The following is an 8569-nucleotide window of genomic DNA, read 5'->3' on the forward strand; positions in this document are numbered from 1 at the left end:
GGGTTATACATTCAGTTAGGGCCTACACTATGTACTGAAAATACTGGAAACCTCCACTGCAAAAACAGAATCTACCTCTCCCATCTGTGCAGCCTTGCAGACCCAGAGCACGCCAGGTTATTTCTGCTTTCATAGCATTTGCATGCTGTAGGGTGAGCAAAAGGTTCTGCTGCTTGATTCTTCTGCAAGAGCTGCCTACCGGCAAATGGTTGCAGGGATGGAGGATGTGACAGAAAGCATTTGTCTCCACAAGAGCAGAGTTACATTCAGTGCAGAGTGTGAGAGTCAGGTTGGTGTGGAAAAGCACTGACACGCTGGGGATGATGCAGTGCTCACATGTCTAACACTCACAGACATTACTGTCAGAAGGATGGTGCTGTGTTGTGCTTCTACCTTTGGCAGCCCCTGGAGAAATGCTGTGGCACACAGAACACCTTTGTATTGCACTGACTGCTGCCATGCAGCATGGATTTAACACACCAAATCCAGAGCAGCATGACTGCATCTAACTGCCCTGAGAAAAACTACTGTAGCTGAAGAGATGAGGAGGCAGCTGCTCATCTGCAGAACAAGCAGTACTGCCAGACACTGGGCCAGGTGAGCACCTCCTGCTGCAGCGTGATGATGACAGGGCTGGAGATGATCTGCAAAGCCAGCTTAAAAGTGGGAGACATGAGTCAACATGGCAGGAGGACAGAGGTGTTAGGGAGCAGCCAAGGCATCAGAGAGTATCAAAAGGCTTTGAAAAGTATCACAAAGTGACAGCCAGGAAGACTGGGATTATCATGAGCAGCAACCTGGATGCTAGAGATTATTTGCTCCCATACAAAATGGTAGAGATCTTGCTGCAGACATCCCAAAGCCAGGCAAAATGGGAACCCAGAGCTCTGCCTGCACGAACCCCACAGCCATAGCATTGCAAGCTGAGCTGCCTTGCTGTTTGTTGCATTCATCCCAATCCCTGTGAATGAAGGCTCAGAATGCAGTCAAGGCGATGACTGAGCATGAGAGTGACTTTATTCAATAAAAGACAGGAGGGCTTGAGAGGTCAAGGGTGAAGATGGGACTCCTCTTGTCAAGATGAGAGTGGCTCAGAGCTGGTGCTGCTGCCTGGTGCCTGGGACTGGCAGCCTGACTCTAAGTCCCCACCCAAGATGCTCAGCTTCACCTCACTGATGCTGACCTGCTCCTGCATGGTGGTGCTGCTGCTGGGGCACTCGGGCTGTGCTTGGGATGGGCAGCACTGCAAAGGCACTGGGTCACAATCCAGGCAGGCGACTGCTGTGTCTGGCAGGCTCAGGTCAGCATCTTCAGCAGAGCCAGGAGATATGAGAGCATGAACGTGGATGAGCCCCTTGTGTCCATCACTGTTACCATGTGGAAGGCTGTCATCCGAATTGCAGCGATTCGTGCTTAATAAGAACTCTCCATTGATGGAAACACACTGCACATCACTACTTGGTTTGGATCTCTGGGGTTGACAAGGGCTCGAATCACCTAGGAAGGCATAGAAACACAAGGGTTAGTGTCAAACGTTTGCAAGTTGAATCATGAAAGAGGTTGTTGATATTTGGTAATAGAGTGGCGGCAGGAAGAAGCAAATAGGCTTCAAGCAACAGAGCCACTGTCTTGCAAGTGATCCTCGTGCAGGTCCAGCTCGTGTGTTGTTTCACTGTAATCTGCTTCTTTGGGTCTACCTAGTGGGCAGCAGCACTCGAGCTGTTACTGATATCATTGAAAAGAACTGGAGACAATTGTTCTCTTCCTAAGAGCTTCAAGGTGTCTAGAAGCACAAATAGAAACCAGCAGTATTTCATCACTTCACTAAAAGGAAGGTCAAACACCTGAGCTGTGAAGAGCAGTTACAGAACCTATGCATAAGATCACACCAGACATACTTTGTTCTAACAACAGTTATGGCATATAGTCCATTTCCTTCAATATTCCCAAAATGAAATGATGTGGAGCATTGCAGGGAAAGAAACACTGCACACAGACACTATGACCCTGATTATACTCAAGCAGCAGACTTAAAAGAAGTCAGAGTTTTAGATTCCAGGATATTTCAGGACCTATCATGTGTGAAATTCAGTTACACAACAGTGCCTAGGTGCCTGCGTTTCAAGCAACTTTCAGATCACAGCCATGTAAAATAAAAACAAATTCAGTGCAGAAATAGCAATCCTGTACCTTAATACTCATGAGATTATCCATTTTTTACAGCACTCTGACTAAGTTCTAAAACTTGCTCATCCCAGTTCACTTCAACAAGTTCCACCAGTTCAAGCAACGCAGTTCTGAGATCCTGTGTATGTTATGCAGATAGAACTGAACAGTGCAGAAATAATCTCTGACAGCTTTAAGAGCTCCGTTCTGCTTACAAACTCTCAGTCCAAAATTATTCGCAGTTTTAAGGCAATGAACACCTGAAGCAGTTGGATCATCTGCCATTTGCCGCATTCTGCTTCTTGGCATCATGATTAGCACAAAGGGATTTCTGCTGTCCTGCAGAGATGGACAAAGTCCTGCTTACAAATGGACCAAGTTCCAGTGTACAGCAGAGTTTGTACCAGACTAACAAGCCACGTCATTCAATTCATTTGCTCAGGTTGTTATGCACTCAGAAAGGAAACAGAACTAACTGTTGAATTCTGAAGGTAATCTGTGGGGTCCTGTAGAGAGTGTTTTTTACAGCTAGTTAGCTGAGAAGGGTCGTAAACACGGTGCGGTTAATCAAGCAGCCATAACACCTGCAAGGACAGTGAGAACATCAGGATGCCCTGTGATGGTTAGAAACTAGCCATGGTTCTGGGAACTCAGCAAGGGAGTATCTTTCAGGATGATAACGACAAGCTGTTAAGATACTCGGGGATGGTATGTAATTGGGAACCAATGATGAGCTCCACTTTTGCAATATGTATGAGCTAATTATCCGTATTATAAAGGTACACGCAGGCAAGGAATAAACGAGATTCGCTGATCATGTCAATGACAGGTGTGGTCGTCTGCTTTTCTCCCGCCGTTCTGCAACATCGTTGTTGTTTAGTGTCACTGGGTTCGTTAAACTGCTGTTCATTCTCAGATCGTTGGTTTTTTTTCATTTTTTCCCTCCTAGACCCATTCACAATCTCCCTTCTCTTCCCCTCTCGGCCGCGCCGCACCGCGCTGTTAGAGAGGGGAGGTTCTTTGTTCCTTCTCTCCCTGGGTTTGTTCCCACTGTCACCGAGTGAGCTCTAGAGAGAACTCCGTGACACAAACTCATTGCAAAGTCTAAGCTAGAAGAAGCATCACCTCAGTGTATCCCAGAAAAAGAACAGCGTTGAGATTTTAATTGGTTTTGGTTTTTTGTTTTATTGGGGGTGGGTTGTTTTTTGTTGTTTTTTTAGGGTTTTTGGGGTTTTTTTTTGTCTTTTTTTTGTTTTTTTTTTGGGGGGGGGGGGGGAGGGGGGGGAGGGGTGCGACGGGAAGGGAGAGGGAGGGGACAGTTGTTTGGTTATTTTTAATATACAATAAAGCTCTGCAGTTCCGCTGTCAGTCGCCTCAGAGAGTTCCCGAAGGAGCTCAACCACATTCTGCTCAACATCGAGTTGTTCCATTGAGTGGAGCAATGGTAGTCTTGCAGATGGAGCAATGCAGGAATTCTGACAGGATCTCCAGGTGTATCCAGTTCATCATCTGAAAGCTCCGCAATCAAATTGGAAGGGACCAGTCCTCTTGTGCCATCTGTCAGCTCTCCCTGAAACCAGCCATTCTCACCCACATCTCCAAAGACATTACGTTTTGTCCGGCAGTCAGAGGAAGCTCGTTTTCTGGGTCCTCATTAGGACCCTCAACAGGAATGTAGCTGTGTCGAGCTAAGAATCTTCAAACTGCTGGTGATACCTGTCCTGGAGAACGCAGGATGAAGGACAAAAGCTCTGCTCTCACATTCAGGGCCATCCTCTGACAGAAGGCAGCACTCAGGACTGTTCCCAAGGATCTCTTTCATGGCTTTCAGTTCAAGCTCCAGGTCTTCCAGATGACCTTGAAGACTTCGGGCCTCTTCAATGGCAGAATGGAACGGACTGGAGCTATTACGGAGATTCTTGTTTGACTGGGTCACAGTCTGTCTCGTTGCCTTCCCCAGCTCCATCTGCTGCTTCTGCTGCTCTCTTTTCCCTCTTGCGTGCTCTGTGAGAATGAGTTTCAGAAAGCACTACTCACTGACAGGAAATAAGGGGAAACTTGAAAGACTTTGCAACCTAAGTCCTGGCAGTGTACTGCCAGCGGCTGATTTGGCCGTCCAGGATCCTGGCACCACAAATGCTTCATTGCCAAATGCAGCAATAAGGTGTTCTGGGGAAAGGCCAACTCACAGGTAGTCTTTGAGCACCCATATCCCAAAACCAACGGCCAGCACCAGTGCAGGCAGCAGCATCGCTGAGACCGTCACCGGAATGTGGCGCTTCCGCACAGATGTGTCAGCAGCAGCCTCTGTGCTTTTGCCTGTGTTCATCCCTGGAAGAAATGAGACAATGTCCCACGTTACCTTCAGCTGCGCTACAGATAATCTCTCAGTGTGCTTCATGGACCCAAGAGGTCATTTTGTCAGTGGGTGCCTCCGTCTCTGGTGCCGAATCACCGGAGGACAAGAAGGATTGCTTCCACCTCTCGTTGGGTACGGAGAGGCTGCACAGGCACTACCGTGTCCTCCTCTGGGCCGAGAGCTGGGGCTGTACTCTGGGGTCTGGGCTTGGTCCGTGGGGAGAGCTACAGAGCAGAATCCCTCACGCTTTTCCCGGCATGCGTGTCCTGAGCTCCCCCTGTGGGACGCTCCCCAGGCTGAAGGTCAGGCTTCAGCCAGCACAGGGCACAGCCAGAGCCAGCCCAGGGGAGAAACACTCCTGCTTCTTTTACATGTGCTCTATGCTCACACGCTCAGGTCTGGCTGCTGACCTGGTGTGCAAGAGCTGGCAGCAAGAGCCTGCAGGCACGCAGTGACTCTGGTTTGTGACACCGTATGATCATGGGACAAAAATTACCTGGCATGCTGGTTGGTGCTGCCTGCATTCCTCTGTCCGGGACGGGCAGTGTGGGATATCTGCCTTCCTGCAGCGCATCCGGGACTGGCAGTGTGGGATATCCACCTTCCTGCAGCGCATCCGGGACTGGCAGTGTGGGATATCCACCTTCCTGGAGTGCATCCCGCTCACTTTGTTGGTCCGTTCCTTTAGAAAGAAAGCAGGGCAGTAGGATTGGGATGTCACGTGCCCTCATCAAAAACTGAGCTTCTCCAATCCTGAACTCAGGTAAAGTCCAGGGCCCCCCCCAAGTACACTGTGAGCCCCTCTGTTACCCAAGGGCATTTGGGCCCTCCCAGCTATTGGACAATGCTGACTCCCTCACACCTCTTGAGGAATCAGCTCCTGTGCAAGGCCCTCACATTCTGTGCTGTCACCAGCCCGTCACAGCCAGGTAGCTGCAGGCTGAAATCCAAGCTCTAACACACAGTCCAAGCCTTCAGAATTAGCATCTCCACCTCATTTCCAGCATTAGCAAAGGCAGCCAACCCTGCTCGGGATGCTCCTCCTGCCTTGAACTTGCTCAGCTGCACGGAGGGCTTTGGATGAACAGAAGCACAGCGCTTGCCACTTTGCCACTTGCTGCCATCTGGGTGCCAATGACTGCACAAAGCAGCTCTGACAAGTAATGGTTGTGCTGGGGGAGCAGCTGCCTCTGGGTCTTGGCTGGATGCAGACCATCTGGCAGCAGACCAGCTCTGGTGCTTGACAGCACCTGCAAGGTGATACATGGAACACGGCTGCAGCACGGCTCTGACCCATCCCTTCCTGCTGTGCAGGCTACAGCCTGCCCACACCTGTATATCACACCTCAGCTTCCCAGGTCCCACAGTGAACAGACTGAAGTATACCCACCACGCTCTGCCTTCTCCATTTCCTTCAGCAGTCGCTTCAGGAGACGGGATGAGCCCTGAGAGTATTTTCCTTGTTTGGATTCATCCTCTTCTCTTTCCGGACCTTAACAGAATGTATGAAGTTAAATATCATGTGCATGAAGATCTGAAGATCAGCGGCGAGTCAGCCAAGCCAGTGAAGACAGAGTACTCACTGCTGGGATTCCAGCTGGGCTCCAGCACAGGAGGAAACCGATGACCGGGCAAGGCCCACACTGGGGGCACTTCTGCAACCAAAGACCCATGAAAAGTTTTAGTCACACACTACAGCATCAACTGAGTAGCAGAGCAGAGCATACAGGGGAAATGAAGCCTGAGAGCATGAACGTTTCAGTCTGCAAGGAAACAGACACTCACAACTTACCCCTGGGTTGTCCCCCAGGCACAGGCATGAAGTCCGGATCCAAAGGAGCATCCGGAAAGGGAGCACGAAGCTCATCATCTAGAATCAAGAACAGATGAGAGAAGTTCCCACTTATATACACTATATGGTGTGATCTCCTTCTCCCTCAGTAACTGGATGTGGGGCATGGGAGAATAACTCAGGTCATGATTTCCAAAGTTGCAGGGTGGACGGGATGACCCGTAGGCTGGCACCTGGCAGCGTATGCAGTGCTCTCTCCGGGCCACGTGCCACATCTCTCACAGATTACGTGGAAGATGCAGCCCCCCAGGGCTTTCTTACTGGGAGGCCTCTGATGGACAGCAAGGTCACACTGAGGCACTGGAGGAAAGCACACCTGTCTCTTCCCCTGGGCTGTGGACTGGGGCTCTGGCTTGGAAACTGGGTAGTGCCATGAGCCTGAAGCAGAAATGCTCATGCATGCCCAGCACGCCTCTTCTGAACTCTCCCCGGGCATCTCCCAGGACGAAGGCTGTGCTGCAGCCAGCAATTAGCAGAGCTACAGCCTGGCATGGCTGGAGCCAGCCCTGGGGAGCAGCGCAGCCACGGGCTCTTGCCCGGCTCCTGCAGTGCTGCCCATCACCCCCTACCCAGCAACACCCCCATGGAAGGCAGGCCCCAGGCAAGTGTACTACAGGGCCGTGGGGACACAGCCTGACTTCTTGCTCCCAGCGCTGCTCAGTTTGGGTCCCATCTCTACCCACTCACCTGCTCCCCGTGCTCGCCACGGAGCAGCACAGCTCTCCTGGAAACTCATGGCCACCAATAGGAGGAAGAGGACAAGGCGGGCAGGGTCCATGGCCGCCCCCACACTTGCACCACGCTTCCAACACCACCGCTGCAGCCACAGTGAGTGTCGCACTGAGCCAAGCCTGCAGCCAGGCCTTGTGAGCTCATGACGCAGCTCAGCACAGTCATAGGATGGGGCATTGTGACCTCACATCTCTGTGATTCCGGGTGGCGGCTCCCCGCAGGCTGCTGCTCTTGTGATGCACTGCACCAGGGCTGTGGGGCTGGTGCTTACATCATAGAAATGCAGAATCATAGAATGGCTTGGCTTGCAAGGGACAGTGAAGAACTCAGAACCCCAGCCCCACTGCCTCGGGCAGAGATGCCACCCACAGAGTCTTGCTGCCCAGAGCTCCATCCAGCCTGGCCTTGAACACCTCCAGGGATGGAGCATCCACAACTTTGCTTGGCAAACTTTTGCAGAGCTTCAACAACCCCAAGAAGGCATTATTTATTTCCAGCCTGGTGCACCACCTCAGGCCACAGAGGTAGTGACGCAATATGCACAGGTTATCCACGCGTGTGAAACGTGCTGCAATTAAGCAAGCCAAGCGGATAAATCCTCTCCAGTGTGGAGGATGATGGCTGAAATACAAACACGGAGAAGCTGACCTTCCCACAGACCCGCCAAGTCAAGTGTCACGTGCTTACATTTTTGTTGATAGATCTGCAGTTTCATCTTTTTTTGATGGCTAAGGAAATCCCCTTTCCTGCACCAAGTGTATTTCCCACGTGTAACGTGCTTCCAAGCCTGATTTTAGTAGCAGATATTGAAGGCTTGCTAATTGGCACCTCCCATCCCCAAAGTCCCAGTGAACTCACCCACTGCTGGCAACTGGATGCTTGGTGGCGAGAGAACCATCACCTATAGGATCCCACCCGGGTCTCCAGAAACTGTTGCACCTTTGGATACATGGCGATAAATACTGTGTCCATACAACACCCTCATTGAATCAGAGCCTGCCACCTTCCCTACAACCAGGCAAAGGGCGCAAAGGAAGCTGAACTGCTGAACCAGGCACCAATGTGGCTTACGTGTTTGCATCAAAAGACAAAATACCAAGCAGAGAGCATGGGAATCAGATGTTGTTTCTGAAGCAGAATTAAGATTAAAAAAATTGATTTCACAGTCTGACATCAACCCTCCTCCACCCCTCCCATTCCCCCCCCAGAGCACCCCTCCCTTCCTTCCCTCTTTGTTTAAAGGAAACAAGGGGCCTGGGAGAGCAGGAAGGATGCAGATAAGGAGTGAGACCTCACAGAAGACATCAGGCAAGGAGGAGAATAGATGTTGTAAATACCAGAAGAGGAGTTGCATCCCCCTGATAAGAACAAGAGGGGGTCTGCATGCTAAACAACTATTGAATATTTATCAGAATTCTGAGAAATCATTGACTATGTATGAGATGTACCTATATCTGTGT

The 8569-nt window shown here is 50.7% G+C and overlaps 1 long non-coding RNA gene across 1 annotated transcript; it reads right to left on the bottom strand.

The window, feature by feature from the left end:
- Positions 1-3439: 3439 nt before the first annotated feature.
- On the bottom strand, positions 3440-4493 carry LOC146753017 (uncharacterized). The gene is made up of 2 exons (XR_014940270.1): positions 4356-4493; positions 3440-4170 (listed from the first exon to the last, which is right to left on the bottom strand). It is a non-coding gene; the product is annotated as an uncharacterized LOC146753017 (long non-coding RNA).
- Between the last annotated feature and the right edge of the window lie 4076 nt (positions 4494-8569).

Source organism: Coturnix japonica, unplaced genomic scaffold (genome assembly GCF_054131305.1).
Source record: "Coturnix japonica strain WE unplaced genomic scaffold, WE-NBRP24 Scf040, whole genome shotgun sequence".
NCBI lineage: Eukaryota > Metazoa > Chordata > Aves > Galliformes > Phasianidae > Coturnix > Coturnix japonica.